The following is a 22,184-nucleotide window of genomic DNA, read 5'->3' as shown; positions in this document are numbered from 1 at the left end:
TCAAGTAGTTCTTGTTCTTGAATGTGTATTTGTGATTTGTATTGAATCTTCACTCAGATTACTTATCAATTGTTTATTTTGTGGAAAAAAAGGAGCAACATAAAAATAATAACCCACATACACAAATGATTGATCAGGCTCTCCAACACAAAATGGTTTGAGAAATTCTGTAACAAATATCTCCGACTTTATTTACACTACAGAACAAAATGATTATTCTCTCCTACCATGAACAGTCTGCAAAAGTAAAAAGAGACCTTCTTACTTAGAATTGAGAGGACTTAAACCTATATATATTTTGTTTGTTTCAAAATCACTAAACTATTTATCATTATATCTCTATTATATGTGAAGAGGTAGAATTCAGAAAAGGCAAGGTAGCAACTTGGAGTGGGCTAATTTCCAATTGGTTACCTATTTCAATTAGCATATGATTTACAAGTAGTAAATTGTGAATCCTTTTTTTCACAATTATGAATAATTGAACATAATATCAAAATCTGCTATAAATCAAGCTTTCTTTTTGTTTTGATTATTTCTAGTGAGTGTTAAGTCTCCAAATCGTGTCTGACTCTTGCCACCCCATGGACTATAGTCTGACAGGCTCCCTTGTTCATGGAATTCTCCAGGCAAGAATACTTGAGTGGGTTGCCATTTCCTTCTCCACGTGATCTTCATGATCCAGGAATTGAACCCAAGTCACCTGCATTGTCGGTGGATTCTTTACCACCGAGCTACTAATGAATGTTTAGGCTCTTCCAACTAATTTTGGTGTTTCTGAAAGCATCTGTTGTTTCTCTTTCTTAGATGAAAAGACTTTTGTATCTACAAAGGGAGTATTGTTTAAACGATATTTGATTCTTATCACTGTCCAGCAGCATTTTGAATGTTGATTTGATACGTTAGTGTCCGTTATCATCAGAATGGAATTTGTTAAAAACTGCTTTTGTTGCACATTGATGTATAGTAAGATAGTGTAGATGTGAACAAAGCAATGAGTTTCAAGTAGAGTAAGTTTGATTACACCAAAGACGATCAGTTTTATATTGTGGTTTAAAATTGTACTCTCTGGGAACTTGTTGAAATAGGAATATTTTTAATCACTTCCTTTTTAATTTTTAATATGTTCTTATTTATGATGAAGACAAAATCAAAGCTTTGTTTACCATAAAATAATTGTATTTTTCTATCACATATGTTGGGATATATTTAAATTAAATTTCATAATTGAAAATTTTAAGTCCATTAGGTGAGAATATTCTTATTTAGAGGAGAAAACTCATAAAACTCTATGTACAGCAGTTTCTCTGATGTTTACAACCTCAAGCAGAAGTTGGCAAACTTTTAAGGCCTATACTCTTAAAAACAGTTTTTCCATTTTCAAGGGGTGTTTGATGAAAAATAATAATATGCAATCAAGATCTCACAAGCAGCCAAGAAAGTCTAAAATACTTACCAACTGGCTCTTTACAAAAAAAAAAAAAAGTTTGTCAACCCCTAATCTTCGGGTAACCACTGACCTTTGAATAATAATTCAGTTCAGTTCAGCTGCTCAGTCGTGTCCAACTCTTTGTGACTCTATGGAATGCAGCACGCCAGGCTTCCCTGTCCATCACCAACTCCCAGAGCTTGCTCAAACTCATGTCCACCGAGTTGGTCATGCCATCCAACCATGTCATCCTCTGTTGTCCCCTTCTCCTCCTGCCTTCAATCTTTGGATAATAATAGAAATATCTACAAATGTGTCCGAGTCATAGTATCTCAATGTTAAGAAATATCTTAGGAGTAATTGACTCTTGGTTCTGGTGGTTCAGATGGTAAAGAATCTGCCTGGAATGCAGGAGACCAGGGTTTGATCCCTAGGTCGGGACGATCCCTTGGAGAAGGAAATGGCAACCCATTCCAGTGTTCTTGCCTGAAGAATTCCATGGACTAAGGAGCCTGGCAGGCTCCAGTCCATGGGGTCTCAAAGAGCTGGACACAGCTGAAAGTGACTAACACACACAATTGATTCCTATTATACTCATCAGAGACATCCTCCTCCTCAAGTGGTCAGGCTGTATTCTCGTTACTGGTTAAGTTGCTTAATACAGTTCAAAGCAAGATGAAAGCTACAATGTGTGCTGTGCTGTGCTGTGCTTAGTTGCTCAGTAATGTCCAACTCTTTGCAACTCTATGGACTGCTGCCCACCAGGCTCCTCTGTCCATGAGGATTCTCCAGGCAAGAATACTGGAGTGGGTTGCCATGCCCTCCTCCAGGAGATCTTCCCAGCCCAGGGACTGAAACCAGGTCTCCCTCATTGCAGGTGGATTCTTTACCACCTAAGCCACCAGGGAAGCCCAAGAATACTGGAGTGGGTAGCCTATCCTTTCTCAAGGGGAAAGCTGAAATACTTATAAAGTGTCATCACTAAAATCTTCCAGCTCATCAACAAATAGAACTTATTATTACAAAGGAGGCTGGAATAGTAAAAATAATCTATTACATTACATAACATGTCATTGTTTTGAGGCATTCAGATTGGACTGTCCCATAGTGAGTAGTTCTGGGGCAGAGTAGGAAGACTCCAAAAGCATGTCTCTTTTCCTTCATTTAGTTGCCACGTGCCCACAGCAAACTTTACTTATACTGACCTCAGAACTCCTTCCCAAAAAACATGGATGCAGCCTTTTCATCTTTCTTCACACACTTCTCTTGATGGTCCAGTTCAGTTCAGTTCAGTTCAGTCGCTCAGTCATGTCTGACTCTTTGCAACCCCATGAATCGCAGCACGCCAGGCCTCCCTGTCCATCACCAACTCCCAGAGTTCACTGAGACTCACGTCCATCCAGCCATCTCATCCTCTGTTGTCCCCTTCTCTTCCTGCCCCCAATCCCTCCCAGCATCAGAGTCTTTTCCAATGAGTCAACTCTTCACATGAGGTGGCCAAAGTACTGGAGTTTCGGCTTTAGCATCATTCCTTCAAAAGAAATCCCAGGGCTGATCTCCTTCAGAATGGACTGATTGGATCTCCTTGCAGTCCAAGGGACTCGCAAGAGTCTTCTCCAACACCACAGTTCAAAAGCATCAATTCTTCAGCCCTCCCTCAGCTTTCTTCACAGTCCAACTCTCACATCCATACATGACCACTGGAAAAATCATAGTCTTGACTAGGCAGACCTTTGTTGGCAAAGTAATGTCTCTGCTTTCAATATGCTATCTAGGTTGGTCATAAATTTTCTCCCAAGGAGTAAGTGTCTTTTAATTTCATGGCTGCAGTCACCATCTGCAGTGATTTTGGAGCCCAGAAAAATAAAGTCTGACACTGTTTCCACTGTTTCCCCATCTATTTCCCATGAAGTGATGGGACCAGATGCCATGATGTTCGTTTTCTGAATGTTGAGTTTTAAGCCAACTTTTTCACTCTCCTCTTTCACCTTCATCAAGAGGCTTTTTAGTTCCTCTTCACTTTCTGCCATAAGGGTGGTGTCATCTGCATGTCTGAGGTTATTGATATTTCTCCTGGCAATCTTGATTCCAGCTTGTGTTTCTTCCAGTCTAGCATTTCTCATGATGTACTCTGCATAGAAGTTAAATAAGCAGGGTGACAATATACAGCCTGGACGTACTCCTTTTCCTATTTGGAGCCAGTCTGTTGTTCCATGTCCAGTCCTAACTGTTGCTTCCTGACCTGCATATAGGTTTCTCAAGAGGCAGATCAGGTGGTCTGGTATTCCCATCTCTTTCAGAATTTTCCACAGTTGATTGTGATCCACACAGTCAAAGGCTTTGGCATAGTCAATAAAGCAGAAATAGATGCTTTTCTGGAACTCTCTTGCTTTTTCCATGATCCAGCGGATGTTGGCAATTTGGTCTTTGGTTCCTCTGCCTTTTCTAAAACCAGCTTGAACATCAGGAAGTTCACAGTTCACATATTGCTGAAGCCTGGCCTGGAGAATTTTGAGCATTACTTTACTAGCGTGTGAGATGAGTGCAATTGTGTGGTAGTTTGAGCATTCTTCGGCATTGCCTTTCTTTGGGATTGGAATGAAAACTGACCTTTTCCAGTCCTGTGGCCACTGCTGAGTTTTACAAATTTGCTGGCATCTTGATAATTAGTCACTATCAATTAATCACAGTTGTCAGTTAACACATGAGAACTTTCTGTCACATTTGTTTCTGAAAAATTACATGGAAGGGAGAGAGGAAGAGCAGTTGAAAGGGGATCTTTCAGCAGTTGAAAGGGGATCTGGTTTAATAGAGAAGGGGAAAGCTAGAGGTAGGGTAAAAGAGGGAGAAAAAAAAGGAGACAACAACTTTCAATGAAATTAGTTACCTTCTCCTTTTTGGAATAAACTAGCAAAATATTTCAGAATGTGTTTCAAGAATGAAATAAGCACCCAGAAAATGACTGCATGATTTTCCAAAAGACAGAAAATGGATTAGGAAAAGTTTAAAGGCTCAAAAGATGGGGCTAGCAATGATAGAATGGGGGAATGGAAATTACAGAGACAGATCAGAGGGGATGTGTGTATGTACATGTTTATGCCCCAGGGATTATCCTTAATAAAAGAGTAAGCCACATGGTTTAGGAAAAATGTTTCTAATATCTAGGATAGATCTTTAAGAAGATAGAAATCCAGGGTGCTTAGCAGGCTGACAGAAACATTAGGATGCAGTCAAGTCAGAATAGAAAATCAAAGGTACCCAATGGTGTCAATTGCCTATACAGGGAAGGGAAGTCTCATCAACCTTAGTGCTAAGGCTGTTTAGAAAAGCTGAGTTCCTTTACCAGAAAATACCTGGTGATTTTGGGCAGATCAGATATGTAATAGTGAATAGATGGGTCACCCAGTGATTCTGTAAATTAAATAATTTAAAGCATTTGTCATAATTTAGAACTGGACTGAGAAATATCCAACTTCACAAATGACATATTTTGTGGCTCCAGTGCTAGAGGTGTGGGTTTAACCCCTGCCCAGGGAGCTAGGATCCCACGTGCTGCACATGAGGCAGCCAAAAAAAAAAAAAAAAAATATGACACATTTCAAGGGTCTATTATAAATTGAATGATTGTAGAGGCAGAAAGTGCTCTCAATAGCAATATAGTCCTGCCTCCCCAGGTCATAATTGAAATCTAAGGTCAAGGAGTTGAGACATAATCTCAGCATTGCCACCCAGCCCTGCTGACTCAGTGTCCTTTAAACTATATCCTGTAGCCACTATGTCACTGAAATGTACAGAGCCTCCTCACCCCAGAACCCTTGAGGCTAAGAAATATCCTTGCTAAACATTTCTTATATAGTATGGAAACTCTGTTGTCAGTTCTCAATAAAGCCAACAGAATTTCTTGACTGCTGCCTAAAATAAGACTATCTTTCACCCACAACTGAGTTTAGAAACATATTTAATTTTACATCTACTACATAATGCTAGCTGGTATGTGATGACACAAACAGAGAAAATGAGCCATCTTGAAATAATATGCTAACCAGGTCTTGCTGTAGATGTAAGCAAATGAAGCCAATTAGGGATGATAAAATTCTGCAACACTCCATTGTTTTTAATTAAATTGTATTGTATATTTTTCTCTACTCTTTTCAAACATAGATTTATGAAAATTCAGAGAAAAAGCCAAGAAAAAAAAAAGAAAACATTTGCCCATGTACCAAGATAAAATATAAACAAAAATGTGAAAATATTTCTGAGATTAAATCTGCTGGATACCAATGTGTTGCTAACATAGTCTATACTATAAGAGTTCAAGGCTAAGCCCTGTTCATCCCTTGGGGATCCAGGAATTTGACCAAATGGAGGAAATTGCTTTCCTTTCAAGTTTCTTAGATGAACATGAAAAGGCATGGCTACCAAGCTTCAGTATTTCTGAGAAAGAAGATGTTGATTTTTAAAGAAGAAAACTAAAAGGTTGAAAAGTTCTAGTCTTATTTCTGAAGAAAATAAACTCAGTTTCTATGACACTGAGTAATCTATCATTGTTACACCTAAAACAATGAAAGGTAGGGATGATGAATACATACAAGGAAGTAAAACACACATTCGTCATATAAGAGAGACATAGTGAAAATCCAGTGAAAACTGTGTCCTTGTAATAACTTTGAAACAGATTGAACTGCTTCGAAAGAATAACACGTATTATCATCAAGGTCTAATGTGACATTTAAAACTGATATTAGGGTTAATAAGTCATGACATTAAAGAGTCAGTGATTGGCACCCAAATAGAGATAACCTGGTCAAGTTTTCCAGAAAAAACATAAATGATCCATATCTTTGAAAATAAGGACTATACAGCACTCAGAAAACAGCCTTTCAGATGCTATGGAGTAATTTGTCTTTTTTAAGTTTCTCCAAATATAGAGGAATGGGAGCTTCACTGCAGCTTCTAAAAGCCAAGTCTGGGTTTTGCCTTTACTACATATCTACCACAAATCAGAAATTTGTTCTTGGCAAAGCTAGTCAAATATAGTAAACCACTTTAAAATACACTATTATGCAGCAAAGCAGGTTAGACAAATGATTACAGTTACTTTTCAAAATGGGAAATCAAACATAGTTAAATGTAAAATTGCTTGAACTGAACTGAGAAAATATTTACTCTTCTGAGGCTGATTTCAGTAAACTTGCTTCTTCAGATTTTTATGGCCCACTAGTTTTTATGTTTATATTTCTGACTTAAGACTGAGTTATCACAGAGATTCTCTAAGATGGGTTTGTTGGTGTGCTTGGAGATTCTTGGACTGGCTCTTTCAGAATCATAAATTTGAATGATAAATTTCCAGTAGTCATGTGTGGATGTGAGAGTTAGACCATAAAGAAGGCTTAGCACTGGAAAATTGATGCTTTTGAATTTTGGTGTTGGGGAGGACTCTTGAGAGTCCCTTGGACTGCAAGGAGGTTAAACCAGTCAATCCTAAAAGAAATCAACCCTGAATGTTCATTGTAAGGACTGATGCTGAAGCTGAAGTTCCAATACTTTGGCCATCTGATGTGAAGAGCTGACTCTTTGGAAAAGACCCTGATGCTGGGAAAGAATGAATGCAGGAGGAGAAGGGGACCACAGACGACAAGACGGTTGGATGACATCACTGACTCAATGAAATGAATTTGAGCAAGTGCCGGGAGTTGGTGATGGACAAGGAACCCTGGTGTGTTGCAGTGCATGGGGTAGCAAAGAATTGGACATGACTGAGCAACTGAACTGAACTGAACTGAATCCTATCATTAGTTGAAAAAGATCTATATGATATGTAGTGTACTAATAATGTGATGAGAACAAGAAGTGATGCAAATATTCCTAAGCTGAGCATGGGGAATGAAAAACACAGAAAAAGTTGTGGCAGAGATTATTATGTTCACAAAGATCCATTATTGTTTTCCCTCTTACTCAGATATCATATATTTTTCCAGTTTTTCTTATAGCTTCATGAGGTCATGTGAGTTCTAAAACAATGCAAAGTGAGCAGAATGATATATACCACTCTTGGCATCAGTTCAGTTCACTTCAGTCGCTCAGTCATGTCCAACTCTTTGTGACCCCATGGACTGCAGCATGCCAGGCCTCCTTGTCCATCACCAACTCCTAGAGTTTACACAAACTCATGTCCATTGAGTCAGTGATACCATCCAACCATCTCATCCTCTGTCACCCTCTTCTCCTCCTGTCTTTAATCTTTCCCAGCATCGGAGTCTCTTCAAATGAGTCAGTTCTTTGCATCAAGTGGCCAAAATATTGGGGTTCAGCTTCAGTATTTGTTCTTCCAATGAATATTCAGGACTGATCTCCTTTAGGATTGACTGATTGGATCTCCTTGCAGTCCAAGGGACTCTGAAGAGTCTTCTCCAACACCTCAGTTCAAAAGCATCAATTCTTCAGCTCTCAGCTTTCTTTCATAGTCCAAATCTCACATCCATACGTGACTACTGGAAAAACCATAGCCTTGACTAGACTGACCTTTATTGGCAAAATAATGTCTTTGATTTTTAATATGCTGTCTAGGTTGGTCATAACTTTCCTTCCAAGGAGTAAACGTCTTTTAATTTCATGGCTGCAGTCACCATCTGCAGTGTTTTTGGAGCCCAAGAAAATAAAGTCTCTCACTGTTTCCACTGTTTCCCCATCTACTTGCCATGATGTGATGGGACCGGATGCCATGAACTTAGTTTTCTGAATGTTGAGCTTTAAGCCAACTTTTCACTCTCCTCTTTCACTTTCATCAAGAGGCTCTTTAGTTCTTCCTTTTCTGCCATAAGGGTGGTGTCATCTGCATATCTGAGGTTATTAATATTTCTCCCGGCAATCTTGATTCCAGCTTGTGCTTCATCCAGCCCAGCGTTTCTCATGATGTACTCTGCATATAAGTTAAATAAGCAGGGTGACAATATACAGCCTTGATGTACTCCTTTTCCTATTTGGAACCAGTCTGTTTTTCCATGTACAGCTCTAACTGTTTGCGTGTGTGATGAGTGCACTTGTGCCGTAGTTTGAGTATTCTCTGGTGTTCTCTTAGCATCACTATCAGTAAAAAATATAGCCTGACAATTCTTTCAGCTGTTCACCCTGATAGAGAACACAGTAAAGAACCCCAAATTCCTAAGGCAGGCACTGATTCCTTCATTGAAAAGTCTTGCTATTAATAATACACCAATGGAACTAAGCAGTGTGATAGTGAAAGTGAAAGTCCCTGATAGCTCAGTTGGTAAAGAATCTACCTACAACGCAGGAGACCCTGGTTCTATTCCTGGGTTGGGAAGATCCACTGGAGAAGGGATAGGCTACCCATTCCAGTATTCTTGGCTTCCCTTGTGTTCAGCTGGTAAAGAATGCACCTATAATGTGGGAGATCTGAGTTCAATCCCTGGGTTGGGAAGTTCCCCTGGAGAAGAGAAAGGCTACCCACTCCAGTATTCTGGCCTAGAGAATTCCATGGACTCTGTAGTCCATGGAGTCTCAAAGAGTTGTCCACAACTGAACAACTTTCACTTTCATTTTCACAAGCTCAGTGGCTAGGACAGTAAAGAATCTGCCTGCAATGCAGGAGACCTTGATTTGAGCCCTGGGTTGGGAAGATCCCCCAGAAAAGGGAATACATACCTACTCCAGGATTCTTGCCTGAAGAATTTCATGGATAGAGGAACCTGGCAGGCTACAGTCCATGGAGTTGCAAAGAAATAGACCCTACTGAGAGACTAACAAACACACAGGCTCCTTACTTTGTTGCAGACAGATAACAATTTGTAGCTTGCTACCCTTGGAGAAGCACTGCCCTAGGGAGGCAATAGGAAGCTAGATTCCTGAACCATTTCTCAGAACATATCAACAGTCCAATGACAGCTGTGTTAGACTATTGTAGCAACAGGAAATTAACTTTATTATTTCAGTTAAGCCACAACCATTATTCCAGTATGCTTGCCTGGAGAATCCAATGGACAGAGGAGCCTGGAGGGCTACAGTCCATGTCATTGCATAGAGTCAGACACGATTGAGCAAATAACACTACTAGTACTACCATTATTGATTTTTTAAAAAACACTTAGACAATCTTGATTGATATGGGTTGCTAGAAAAAAAAAAAAAAGACACAACATAATACATAGTATTTTCAGGTGATTTTGATAAGTTGGAAAGTTCTCACAAACACCACAGAGCAGAAATTGAGCAAATTGCATATTCTAACCATAGAAAATAAACTAGTAATTAATAAAAAGGTACTTTAAAAACTAGTTAAATTTAAAACAAAAACAAAAATATCATTAATAACTCTTTGGCCAAAGATTAAATTTAAATTTTAAATATCACATAACTAGAAAATGCCAGCAATAAGATTATTAAAATTCAGGAGATTGAGGGCAAAGCTATTTTGAGGTCCATTTATTGTTACTTTATTGAAAAATGCATAGAACTGAGGAAGTTATAAATAGAGCATACAAACAAGGAAAGCAAGAGGGACAAAATAACATACTTTAATAAGCAAAAATAATTTAATACATTAAAAAAAGATGTAGACTTGTTAAGTAAATCTAGGAATCAAATATTAATGGTAAAACAATAGTTAGAACAGTAGAATAGACCCCTAAGCAGGAGAAATATTAATAACCTCAGATATGCAGATGACACCATCCTTATGGCAGAAAGTGAAGAGGAATTAAAAAGCCTCTTAATGAGAGTGAAAGAGGAGAGTGAAAAAGTTGGCTTAAAGCTCAACATTCAGAAAACGAAGTTCATGGCATCTGGTCCCATCACTTCATGGGAAATAGATGGGGAAACAGTGGAAACAGTGTCAGACTTTATTTTTGGGGGCTCCAAAATCACTGCAGATGGTGGCTGCAGCCATGAAATTAAAAGACGCTTATTCCTTGGAAGGAAAGTTATGACCAACCTAGATAGCATATTCAAAGGCAGAGACAACAAAGGTCCGTCTAGTCAAGGCTATGGTTTTTCCAGGGGTCGTGTATGGATGTGAGAGTTGGACTGTGAAGAAAGCTGAGAGCCGAAGAATTGATGCTTTTGAACTGTGGTGTTGAAGAAGACTCTTCAGAGTCCCTTGGACTGCAAGGAGATCCAACCAGTCCATTCTAAAGGAGATCAACCCTGGGTGTTCTTTGGAAGGAATGATGCTAAAACTAAAACTCCAGTACTTTGGCCACCTCATGCGAAGAGTTGACTATTGGAAAAGACTCTGATGCTGGGAGGGATTGGGGGCAGGAGGAGAAGGGGACGACAGAGGATGAGATGGCTGGATGGTATCACCGACTCAATGGACGGTAGTGAGTGAACTCTGGGAGTTGGTGATGGACAGGGAGGCCTGGTGTGCTACGATTCATGGGGTTTCAAAGAGTCAGACATGACTGAGTGACTGAACTGAACTGAACATATGCAATCGGATAGTATTTAGCCATAAAAAAGAATGAAATAATGCTATCTGCAGCAACATGAATAGACCTAGAGATTATAATACTAAGTGAAGTAAGTTAGATAGAGAAAGGCAGATATCATATGATACTGCTTACATGCAGAATCTTAAAAGATGATTCAAATGAACTTATTTACAAAACAGAAATATGGTCACAGATGTAGAAAACAAACTTATGGATACCAGAAGAGAAAAGAGGAGAGGGATAAGTTGGGAGATTGACATATACTCACCACTATACATATATATTATCAAATAGATAACTAATAAGGAACTGCTATATAACACAGGGAACTCTAATCAATACTTTGTAATGACCTTCTGTTGAAGCAGAAGATATTAAGAAGAGGTGGCAAGAATACACAGAACTGTACAAAAAAGGCCTTAATGGCCTGGATAACCACAATAGAGTGGCCACTCACCTAGAGCCAGATATCCTGGAGTGTAAAGTCAAGTGTCTCTTAGGAAGCATCACTATGAATAAAATTAGTGGAGGTGATAGAATTCCAGCTGAGCTATTTCAAATCCAAAAAGATGATGCTGTTAAAGTGCTGCATTCAATATGCCAGCAAATTTGGAAAATTCAGCAGTGGCCATAAGACTGGAAAAGGTCAGTTTTCATTCCAATCCCAAAGAAGGGAAATGCCAAAAAATGTTTAAACTACCATATAATTACTTTCATTTCATATGCTAGAAAGGCAAAGCTCAAAATCCTTCAAATCAGGCTTCAACAGTAAGTGAACCAAATACTTCCAGATGTACAAGCTGGATTTAGAAAAGGCAGAGGAAGAGAGATCTAATTACCAACATCCATTGGATCATAGAAAAAACAAAGGAATTCCATAAAACTATCTGCTACATTAACTACACTAAAGCCTTTTACTGTGTGGATCATAACAAACTGGAAATTCATAAAGATGTGGAAATATCAGGCCACCTTACCTGCCTCCTGTAAAACCTGTATACAGGTCAAGAAGCAACAGAACCAGATATGGAACAAGAGACTGGTTCCAAATTGAGAAAGTAGTACATCAAGGCTGTATATTGTCACCCTGCTTATTTAACTTATAGGCAGTGTAACATCATGTGAAATGCCGGGCTGGATGAAGATGAAGCTGGAATCAAGATTGTGAGGAGAAATGTCAGTAACTTCTGATGTGCAGAGGACACCACCCTTACGGCAGAAAGCAAAGAGGAACTATAGAGCCTCTTGATGAAAGTGAAAGAGGAGAGTGAAAAAGCTGGTTTAAACTCAACATTCAAAAAACTAAGATCATGGCATCTGGTCCCATGACTTCATGGCAAATAGATGGGGAAACAATGGAAACAGTGACAGACTTTATTTTCTTGGGCTCCAAATCACTGTGGATAGTGACTGCCTCCATGAAATTAAAAGACACTTGCTCCTTGGAAGAAAAGCTATGACCAATCTGCTGCTGCTGCTACTGCTAAGTCGCTTCAGTCGTGTCCAACTCTGTGCAACCCCATAGACGGCAGCCCACCAGGCTCCCCCATCCCTGAGATTCTCCAGGCAAGAACACTGGAGTGGGTTGCCATTTCCTTCTCCAATGCATAGAAGTGAAAAGTGAAAGTGAAGTCACTCAGTCGTGCCCGACTCTTAGCGACCCCCTGGACTGGAGCCTACCAGGCTCCTCCATCCATGGGATTTTCCAGGCAAGAGTACTGGAGTGGGGTGCCATTGCCTTCTCCGATGACCAATCTAGACAGCATATTAAAAAGCAGAGACGTTACTTTGCTGACACAAGTCCCTCTAGTCAAAGCCATGGTTTTTCCAGTAGTCATGTATGGATGTTAGAGTTGGACCATAAGAAAAGGTGAGAGCTGAAGAATTGATGGTTTCCAACTGCGGTGTTGGAGAAAACTTTTCAGAGTCCCTCAGAATGCAAGAAGATCAAACCAGTCAATCCTAAAGGAAATCAACCCTGAATATTTATTGGAAGGACTGATGCTGAAGCTGATGTTCCAATACTTTGGCCACCTGATGCAAAGAGCCAACTCATTGGGAAAGACCTTGATGCTGGGAAAGATTGTGGGCAGTAGGAGAATGGGGTGACAGAGGATGAGATGGTTGAATGGCATTATTGACTCATTGAACATGAGTTTGGGAAAACTCTAGGAGATAGTGAAGGACAGGGAAGCATGACATGCTGAAGTCCATGGCGTTGCAAGAGCTGGATATGACTGAGTGACTGAACAACAACCACCATGGCCTATATGAGAAAAAAAGTTGAAAAAACAGTTGATATATGTATTTCTATATATATGTTATTCATTGTGCTGTATTGCAGAAATTAACACAACATTGTAAATCAACTAAACTCCAATAAATATTTATAAACTAGACATAGCTGAAGTCAGTGTATTTGAAGAAATATTTGAGGGAATTAGATTTCAACACAGGAAGTTGAAGAGCTGAAAAATGTGAGAGAGATTAAGAAACACTGAAGAAATAATAAAAAGACAATATGTAAAAATAGACGTTTCAGAAGAGGAGACAAATGGTGAAAAGCCATAATTTTAAAAATGGCTGAGAATTTTCTGCAATTACAAAAGATGTGAATCCTAAAATTAAAGGAACTGGAAAAGCCCTGGTTATAATAATTTAAAGAAATTTTACTTTGACCATATTCTTGTGAAATTTTACATATCTAAAAGAAAATAAAGAAGAATGAGGAAAATATAAATGCTATCAGAAAGAAAATTCCATAATTAACAACAAAAATTTATTTTGCAGTAGTCAATTACCAAAATAAATCCCAAAAGACTAGAATAATATCTCCATAGTGCTAAAGGTAAATATCAATTAACCAAAAATTTTTATACACAAAATATATCATGAAGATGATAAAAGGAGGGTATTTTTAGTCAAAGACTAAGAGAATTTGCCACTTACATTCCCTCCTTACCAGTTCTATTAAAGGTTGTACTTCAGGAGGAAATTTTTTAAAACTCAGGTAGCTTTTTCAGTACAAAAATCAGCATAAATATAAATAGCAAATCCCACTAAAAGTAAAATAGGAATATGATGCCATTGACAAAAGCAACAAAATATATTAAGAATCTAAGATACATTTAGTACAAGATATCCAAGAACTTAATGAGTAAACAGACAATTTATATGTATTTGTTGTATAGGTGAAATAATATCTTATGTCAGCAGAGATATATAATGATAAACTAATTTATTAATAGTGTTTTAACACTTGACTGTCTCTATGGAAAAATTCAATTGAATACCTTAGTTATACAGTATGGAATAATCAAATCAATATGAATAATAATCTAGACATAAAATGTAAAGTAGGAGCCTGGCCTCCTTCAGTCCATGGGTCACAAAGAGTTGGACATGACTGAGCGACTGAGTACACACACACAGTTGTATAAAATGATGCATCACTGTTGAAAACAATTTGGCAGTTCCTCAAAAAGTTAAATATATAGTTACCTTATGACCTAGAAACTCCAACCCTGGTTATACAAAAGAAAATTTAAAACATTTGTTTATAGAAAAACTTGTACGTGGATTTTTGCAATGTCAATATTTATAATATCCCCAAACTGGAAACAACCAAAATGTTCATTAGTAAGAAAATTCATAAACAAAGTAAGCTAAGTTCATACAATGGAAAATTATTTGACAGTAAAGAGGAATGGAGTACTAATACATGCTATGGTATGGATGAACCTTGAAAGGTTCACTAAATGAGAGAAACCAACACAAATGTCACTGTGTCATTGGTTTCCAAGACCATCCTCAGTCTCAATGATTCACTAGAAGAACTCATAAGAGCTATAGCTATTATATTTATAGTTATGTTTACTATAGTGAAAAGACACAGATCAAAATCAGCAAAAATGAAAAAGTGCATGGACAGACTTCTGGGAGAAACCAGGTATAAGCTTCCAGGTGTACTCTCCAAATGAGGTCACATCAGTTCAGCTCAATTCAGTTCAGTTGCTCAGTCGTGTCCAACTCTTTGAGACCCCATGAATCACGGCACCCCAGGCCTCCCTGTCCATCACTAACTCCCAGAGTTCACTCAAACTCATGTCCATCGAGTTGGTGATGCCATCCAGCCATCTCATCCTCTGTTGTCCCCTTCTCCTCCTGCCCCCAATCCTTCCCAGCATCAGAGTCTTTTCCAATGAGTCCACTCTTCGCATGAGGTGGCCAAAGTATTGGAGTTTCAGCTTCAGCATCAGTCCTTCCAATGAACACCCAGGGCTGATCTCCTTCAGAATGGACTGGTTGGATCTCCTTGTAGTCCAAGGGACTCTCAAGAGTCTTCTCCAACACCACAGTTCAAAAATATCAATTCTTCAGCGCTCAGCTTTCTTCACAGTCCAACTCTCACATCCATACATGACCACTGGAAAAACCATAGCCTTGACTAGACGGACCTTTGTTGGCAAAGTAATATCTCTGCTTTTCTTTTTTTTTTTTTTAGTTTAATTTAATTTTTTTATTTTATTTTTAACTTTACAATATTGTATTGGTTTTGCCATATATCAAAATGAATCCTCCACAGGTATACATGTGTTCCCCATCCTGCACCCTCCTCCCTCCTCCCTCCCCATACCATCCTTCTGAGTCGTCCCATTGCACCAGCCCCAAGCATCCAGTATCGCGCATCGAACCTGGACTGGCGACTCGTTTCATATATAATATTATATGTATTTCAATGCCATTCTCCCAAATCATCCCACCCTCTCCCTCTCCCACAGAGTCCAAAAGACTGTTCTATACATCTGTGTCTCTTTTGCTGTCTCTTATACAGGGTTATTGTTACCATCTTTCTAAATTCCATATATATGTGTTAGTATACTGTATTGGTGTTTTTCTTTCTGGCTTACTTCACTCTGTATAATAGGCTCCAGTTTTATCCACCTCATTAAAACTGATTCAAATGTATTCTTTTTAATGGCTGAGTAATACTCCATTGTGTATATGTACCACAGCTTTCTTATCCATTCATCTGCTGATGGACATCTAGGTTGCTTCCATGTCCTGGCTATTATAAACAGTGCTGCGATGAACATTGGCGTATATGCTATCTAGGTTTGTCATAACTTTCCTTCCAAGGAGTAAGCATCTTTTAATTTCATGTCTGCAATCACCATCAGCAGTGATTTTAGGATGCGTTTAATTCTCATAACAACAATGTGTGAAAACACAAGCAAAGTATTACCATTCAGGGAAGTTGACATAAGCTGTGGTATCCAAAATTTTTATGTAGAATCAGTCCATAGACACGGACATCTGCTCACACTTAGATACTCAATTTGGCTATCCAGACTCAAGACCCCAAGAGCAAAAAATAGGTGTTCACCAGAAATCACATTGTTAGCATAAATCATCTGATAACCTTGGTTCAAGTCCTCCAGCATTCAAAAACACTCTTACCAGGTTGAGCATTTCAAGGGCTCAAAACACAGCTGCTAGGACTTGGCCAAAGGCCAGTCTAAAAATAGACCTTACCTGGGAATGTGCAAAGTTTAAGTAACCTAAGCAATATGTGCTAACCTTCTCCTGAACAACCACATATTCTGTGGTTCCACTATATGAAATATCCAGCATAAGTAAAACCATACAGACAGAAAATAGAGTAGCCATTGAGAAGAAATGAGGGAAAGGGGAATGGAGAATGACTGCTAATGGTTATGAGGCATTTTTGGGGCCATTTAAATTTTTATTAATTGGAGAATTAATAAAATCATTTTAAACAATCATTTAACTGAAAAGAACTGCATTTGTTGGATAATACATTTAGCTATTCCTAATACTTTCTTCAGTGAAATGTTTATTTTCATCCTGTTATTAAATTATTTTTAGTGTTGGGAAGTTTTCATTTTTAAATTTTTTAAAATTGTACTATAGTTAATTTTCAATGTTGTATTAGTTTTGGGTATACAACAAAGTGATTCAGTTTACATATAGATGGACAGATAGATAGGGAGGTAGGTATGTATGTAGATAGATAGATACTGAATATAGTTCCTTGTTCTATATAGTATGTATCTATATATAGTATCTACCTATCAATCCCAAATTAGTAATTTATTTCCCCTACCTCCTTCTCTTCCCTTTGGTAACCATAACTTTGTTTACCATGTTTGAGTCTATTTCTCTCTTATAGTAAGTTTATTTATATCATTTTTTTTTTCGATTTCACATATAAGTGATGTCATATGACATATGTCTTTCTCTGTCTGATCTACTTCATTTAATATGTTAATTATGTTGCTGCAAATGGCATTATTTTACTGTTTTTATGGCTGAGTAATACTCCATTGTGTATATTTTCCTAATCTGTATTCACTCATCTGTCTAGTGACACTTGGGTTGCTTCCATGTCTTGGCAATTGTGACTAGTGTTGCTGTAAACACTGGGATGCATGTAGCTTCGTAAATTAGAGTTTTCTTTTTTTTTCTGGATATATGCTCAGGATTTGAAATGGAGGATCATATAGTAACTCTATTTTTAGTTTTAAAGAACCTCCATACCAATTCATTATACATTCCCACCAACAGTGTTGAAGGGTTCCCTTTTCTCCACACCCTCTCCAACATTTATTATTTGTAGACATTTTAATAATGACCTTTCTTACCAGTATAAGGTGATACCTCATTGTAGTTTTGATTTGCATTTTTCTAATAATTAGCAACGTTCATGTGCCTGTTAGACTTCTGTATGTCTTCTTTGGAGAAATGTCTATTTAGGTCATCTTCCCATTTTTGATTATGTTTGTTTTCTGATATTATGCTGAATGAACAGTTTATATATTTGGAGAAGTAATCCCTTGTCAGTAATATCACTTGCAAATATTTTCTCTCACTCCAATGGTTGTCTCTTTATTTTATCTATGGTTTCCCTTTCTGTGCAAAAACTTTCAAGTTTAGTTAGGTCCCATTTGTTTATTTTTGTTTTTATTTCCATTACTCTAGGAGATGGATCCAAAAAAATATAATTTCTGTGATATAAGTCAAAAAGTATTCTGCATATGTTTTCCTCTAGGAGTTTTATAGTATCTGGTCCTATATTTAGATCTTCAATCTATTTTTAGTTTATTGTTGTATATGGTGTTAGAAAATGTTCTAATTTCATTTTTTAAACATTCAGCTATCCAGTTTTCCAAGCACCACTTAATGTCTCTTCTCCATTGTATCTTCTTGCCCCCTTTATCATAGATCAATTGGCCATAAGTGTGTGGGTTTATTTCTGGCTTACGTGGCATTTTTGATGAAAATGCTCATAAATTAGATAGTAGTGATTGGTACACAATTTTGTGAATATACTATAAATAACTGAGTTGTATCCTGAATTCCAGTTGAGCTATTTCAAATCCTGAAAGATGATGCTGTGAAAGTGCTGCACTCAATATGCCAGCAAATTTGGAAAACTCAGTAGTGGCCACAGGACTGGAAAACGTCAGTCTTCATTCCAATCCCAAAGAAAGGCAATGCCAAAGAATGCTCAAACTACCGCACAATTGCACTCATCTCACACGCTAGTAAAGTGATGCTCAAAATTCTCCAAGCCAGGCTTCAGCAATATGTGAACTGTGAACCTGCAGATATTCAAGCTGGTTTTAGAAAAGGCAGAGGAACCAGAGATCAAATTGCCAACATCTGCTAGATCATCAAAAAAGCAAGAGAGTCCCAGAAAAACATCTATTTCTGCTTTATTGACTATGCCAAAGCCTTTGATTGTGTGGATCACAATAAACTGTGGGAAATTCTTCAAGAGATGGGAATACCGGACCACCTGACCTGCCTCCTGAGAAATCTGTATGCAGGTCAAGAAGCAACAGTGAGAACTGGACATGGAACAACAGACTGGTTGCAAATCAGGAAAGGAGTATGTCAAGGCTGTGTATTGTCACCCTGCTTATTTAACTTATATGCAGAGTACATCATGTGTAATGCCAGGCTGGATGAAGCAAAAACGGGAATCAAGATTGCCGGGAGAAATATCAATAACCTCAGATATGCAGATGACACCACCCCTATGGCAGAAAGGGAAGAAGAATTAAAGAGCCTCTTGATGAAAGCGAAAGAGGAGAGTGAAAAAGTTGGCTTAAAACTCAACATTCAGAAAACGAAGATCATGGCATCTGGTCCCATCACTTCATGGCAAATAGATGAGGAAACAATGGAAACAGTGAGAGACTTTATTTTGGGCGGCTTCAATGTCACTGCAGATGGTGACTGCAGCCATGAAATTAAAAGACGTTTACTCCTTGGAAGAAAAGCTATGACCAACCTAGACCGCATATTAAAAAGCGCAGACATTACTTTGCCAACCAAGGTCCAACTAGTCAAGTCTAATGCTTTTCCACCAGTCCTGTATGGATATAAGAGTTGGACTGTAAAGAAAGCAGAGCACTGAAGAATTGATGCTTTTGAACTGTGGTGTTGGAGGAGACTCTTGAGAGTCCCTTGGACTGCAAGGAGATCCAATCAGTCAATCCTAAAGGAGATCAGTCCTGAATATTCATTGGAAGAACAAATACTGAAGCTGAACCCCAATATTTTGGCCACCTGATGCAAAGAACTGACTCATTTGAAGAGACTCCAATGCTAGGAAAGATTAAAGACAGGAGGAGAAGGGGATGACAGAGGATGAGATGGTTGGATGGCATCACTAACTCGATGGACATGAGTTTGAGTAAGCTCCAGAAGTTGGTGATGCACAGGGAAGCCTGGCGTGCTGCAGTCCATGTGGTTGCAAAGAGTGGAACACAACTGAGTGACTGAACTGAAGTGAAAAATGTTACTATATAATTATCTGTTTACTGATTTGAAAACAGTTAATTCCCAGGTTTAAATAGCATGATGAAATACAGTATTTTTTCTCAGAGAGATAGTTTACTCCATGTTACTACACTTCTAATTTAATCATTGATCAAAATCAAATTCAGTGAAGTATGGGAACTATAGATCATATATTGCGGGAAACCACCGTAATAGATCAACTGTCTCTATACTGGTAGAACTCATTCCCAACCATTCAGAAGAAACCTTCAGTTTTCACATTTCTACTATATTACTTTTCCATAAAATGAAGTAAAACAGAACCATAGCATTTGATATTGCAGCTGCTGGGAAAATATGGAAGAGTAAACCAGTTCTACAGGTCAGAACCATAGGCAATGAGATTAAGACATACAGGGCTAAGAAAGAAAACTTTTTTTCCAGCTTCTGTCTAACAATATCCATGTGTCTGGAGGAATGTAGAAAGGGGAGAAGGAGAGATTTACTCATTATATTTTTCTCCTACAGCCTTGGACTCTTAAAGATTAATGTTGCTGCTTTAAAATTAACATTGATAGGAAAATTAGAGCTGATTTGCTCAAAGAGAGTTTGCCAGAATCAAGCCATCCTCCTCCCACGTAAAGCTAGTAGATTGAATGGGGTGTCAGTTGGCAAATCAGGATGGGAGGTTTAGTTTCTGGAGACCACTTGAAGAGGGGTGTTCTAATCATAACAGAGCCAGTAGAACAATTCTGGAACCTCTAAGAGTGAGCTTCATCAGTGTGAGAATGATTGAGGGGGAAAAAAACAGATGAGTTTTAGATAATTACCATGAACTATCAGAAACTTAAGTCTGGATTTCACAGGTTAGCAGATGTAAATTCAAGGGCAGGACAGGATGTAAAGATTTGGGGTCCAAATACATATTTAGAGGCTAAAACCATCATTTGTAAAAATTTTCCATATTATTTTGTTATTTACTCTTTAATCAACAAGCATTTATTTAAGCCATGCCTTTTGTATGGAACACAGGAATTTAGAGTACAAAAGAAAATTGAACATCTTTCTCTAAGAAATTTATGATTATCCCAGATGTAGAAAAGTAGTCTTTCAGATTAGTGGTATTCTAAGTTGATTATAGTTTCACGTATCTACAATTAGGTTTGATTTAACTGAGTAGTGCTAGAAAGATTGAGTTAGGTACAATAGAAAAAGCAATTAATAACAGTCCAGTTAATTTTATGGTTCAGATTCCATAGGTATTTACTCCACTAGGTTTTTGTCTCAATAACTCCCTGATAATTTTTGGAAAAGAAGTGATGTGTAAACTACTCACATTGATCCATTTTGTCATATTGAAATAATGCCCAAGACTTAATCTTACCTGATTTAATTTTCTGATCATCTATCCCATCACTACTCACCTACAGTATCTATCTTACCCTTTCATCTCTTCACTCTATAAATTTCTATTCACTTTTTTTAGGATAATTCAAAGTAATTTCTCAGCCTGAAGGTTAGGTGAAATATTTTAAGAATGTAATTGATAAAATGTGCTGTATGATGGTTAGAACAATAGAGATATTATAAGAAATATTTTTGTATGAATAAAGTCGACAGTTAATACACTGGTAAAAGTTATTAACCTATTAGCAATCAGTAATACCATTCAAATTTCTAAGAAATAGTAAATATCTCTTCCTTAAACTATACTTCATATTATCTTTAAAATATGACTGAAGCTGAATTTAATCTTTTTGCCTCAGTACATTTTGATTTATTATAGTAATTTCTTGGGATATTTGTCTTATTATTTTTTTTTTACTTCAACTGGGTTTTCAATTTTATTTAAAAATTTTTTGAAGTATTGTTGATTTACAATGTTGTGTTAATTTCAGGTGTAGGTGTACAGCAGAGTGATTCAGTTATATATAATATATATTGCTGGCTAGGTATTTTAAATTCAGTGACCATTATGGTGGTTAAAGTACATTTGTTTAGTTATTTATTTTTGTTGCCTGGACAGGGATTTGAACCCTGGACACTCAGATTAAAAGTCTGATGCTCTACCAACTGAGCTACCCAGGCTCTATTTTATATATAACAGTATGTGTATGTTAATTCCAAACTCCTTGTTTGTCCTTGTTTGTTCCTACCAAAGGGAAAACTTTTGGTTACCTTAAGTGTGTTTCCTATGTCTGTGGGTCTCTTTCTGTTTTGTACATAGGTGTATTTGTATCACTTTTTTAGATTCCACATATAAGCAATATCATATGATATTTGTCTTTGTCTGGCTTACTTCACTTAGTATGATAATCTCTAGGTCCATCCATGTTACTACAAATACATTATTTCCATTCATTTTTATGGCTGAGTAATATTTCAATATATATACTCAGTTTCTTTATCCATTCACCTGTTGCTGGACATCTAGGTTGCTTCCATGTCAGTCAGTTCAGTTGCTCAGTCGTGTCCGACTCTTTGCGACACCACAAACC

The 22,184-nt window shown here is 37.7% G+C and overlaps 1 non-coding gene across 1 annotated transcript; it reads right to left on the bottom strand.

Moving 5' to 3' along the window:
* Positions 1-21,701: 21,701 nt before the first annotated feature.
* On the bottom strand, positions 21,702-21,774 carry TRNAK-UUU (transfer RNA lysine (anticodon UUU)). The gene has a single exon. It is a non-coding gene; the product is annotated as a tRNA-Lys (tRNA).
* Between the last annotated feature and the right edge of the window lie 410 nt (positions 21,775-22,184).

The sequence above is a fragment of the Bos taurus genome, chromosome 1 (assembly GCF_002263795.3).
Source record: "Bos taurus isolate L1 Dominette 01449 registration number 42190680 breed Hereford chromosome 1, ARS-UCD2.0, whole genome shotgun sequence".
In the NCBI taxonomy this organism is placed as follows: domain Eukaryota; kingdom Metazoa; phylum Chordata; class Mammalia; order Artiodactyla; family Bovidae; genus Bos; species Bos taurus.
Note: the sequence above shows the minus strand (reverse complement) of the source record. Positions and strands in the feature narration are given on the sequence as shown.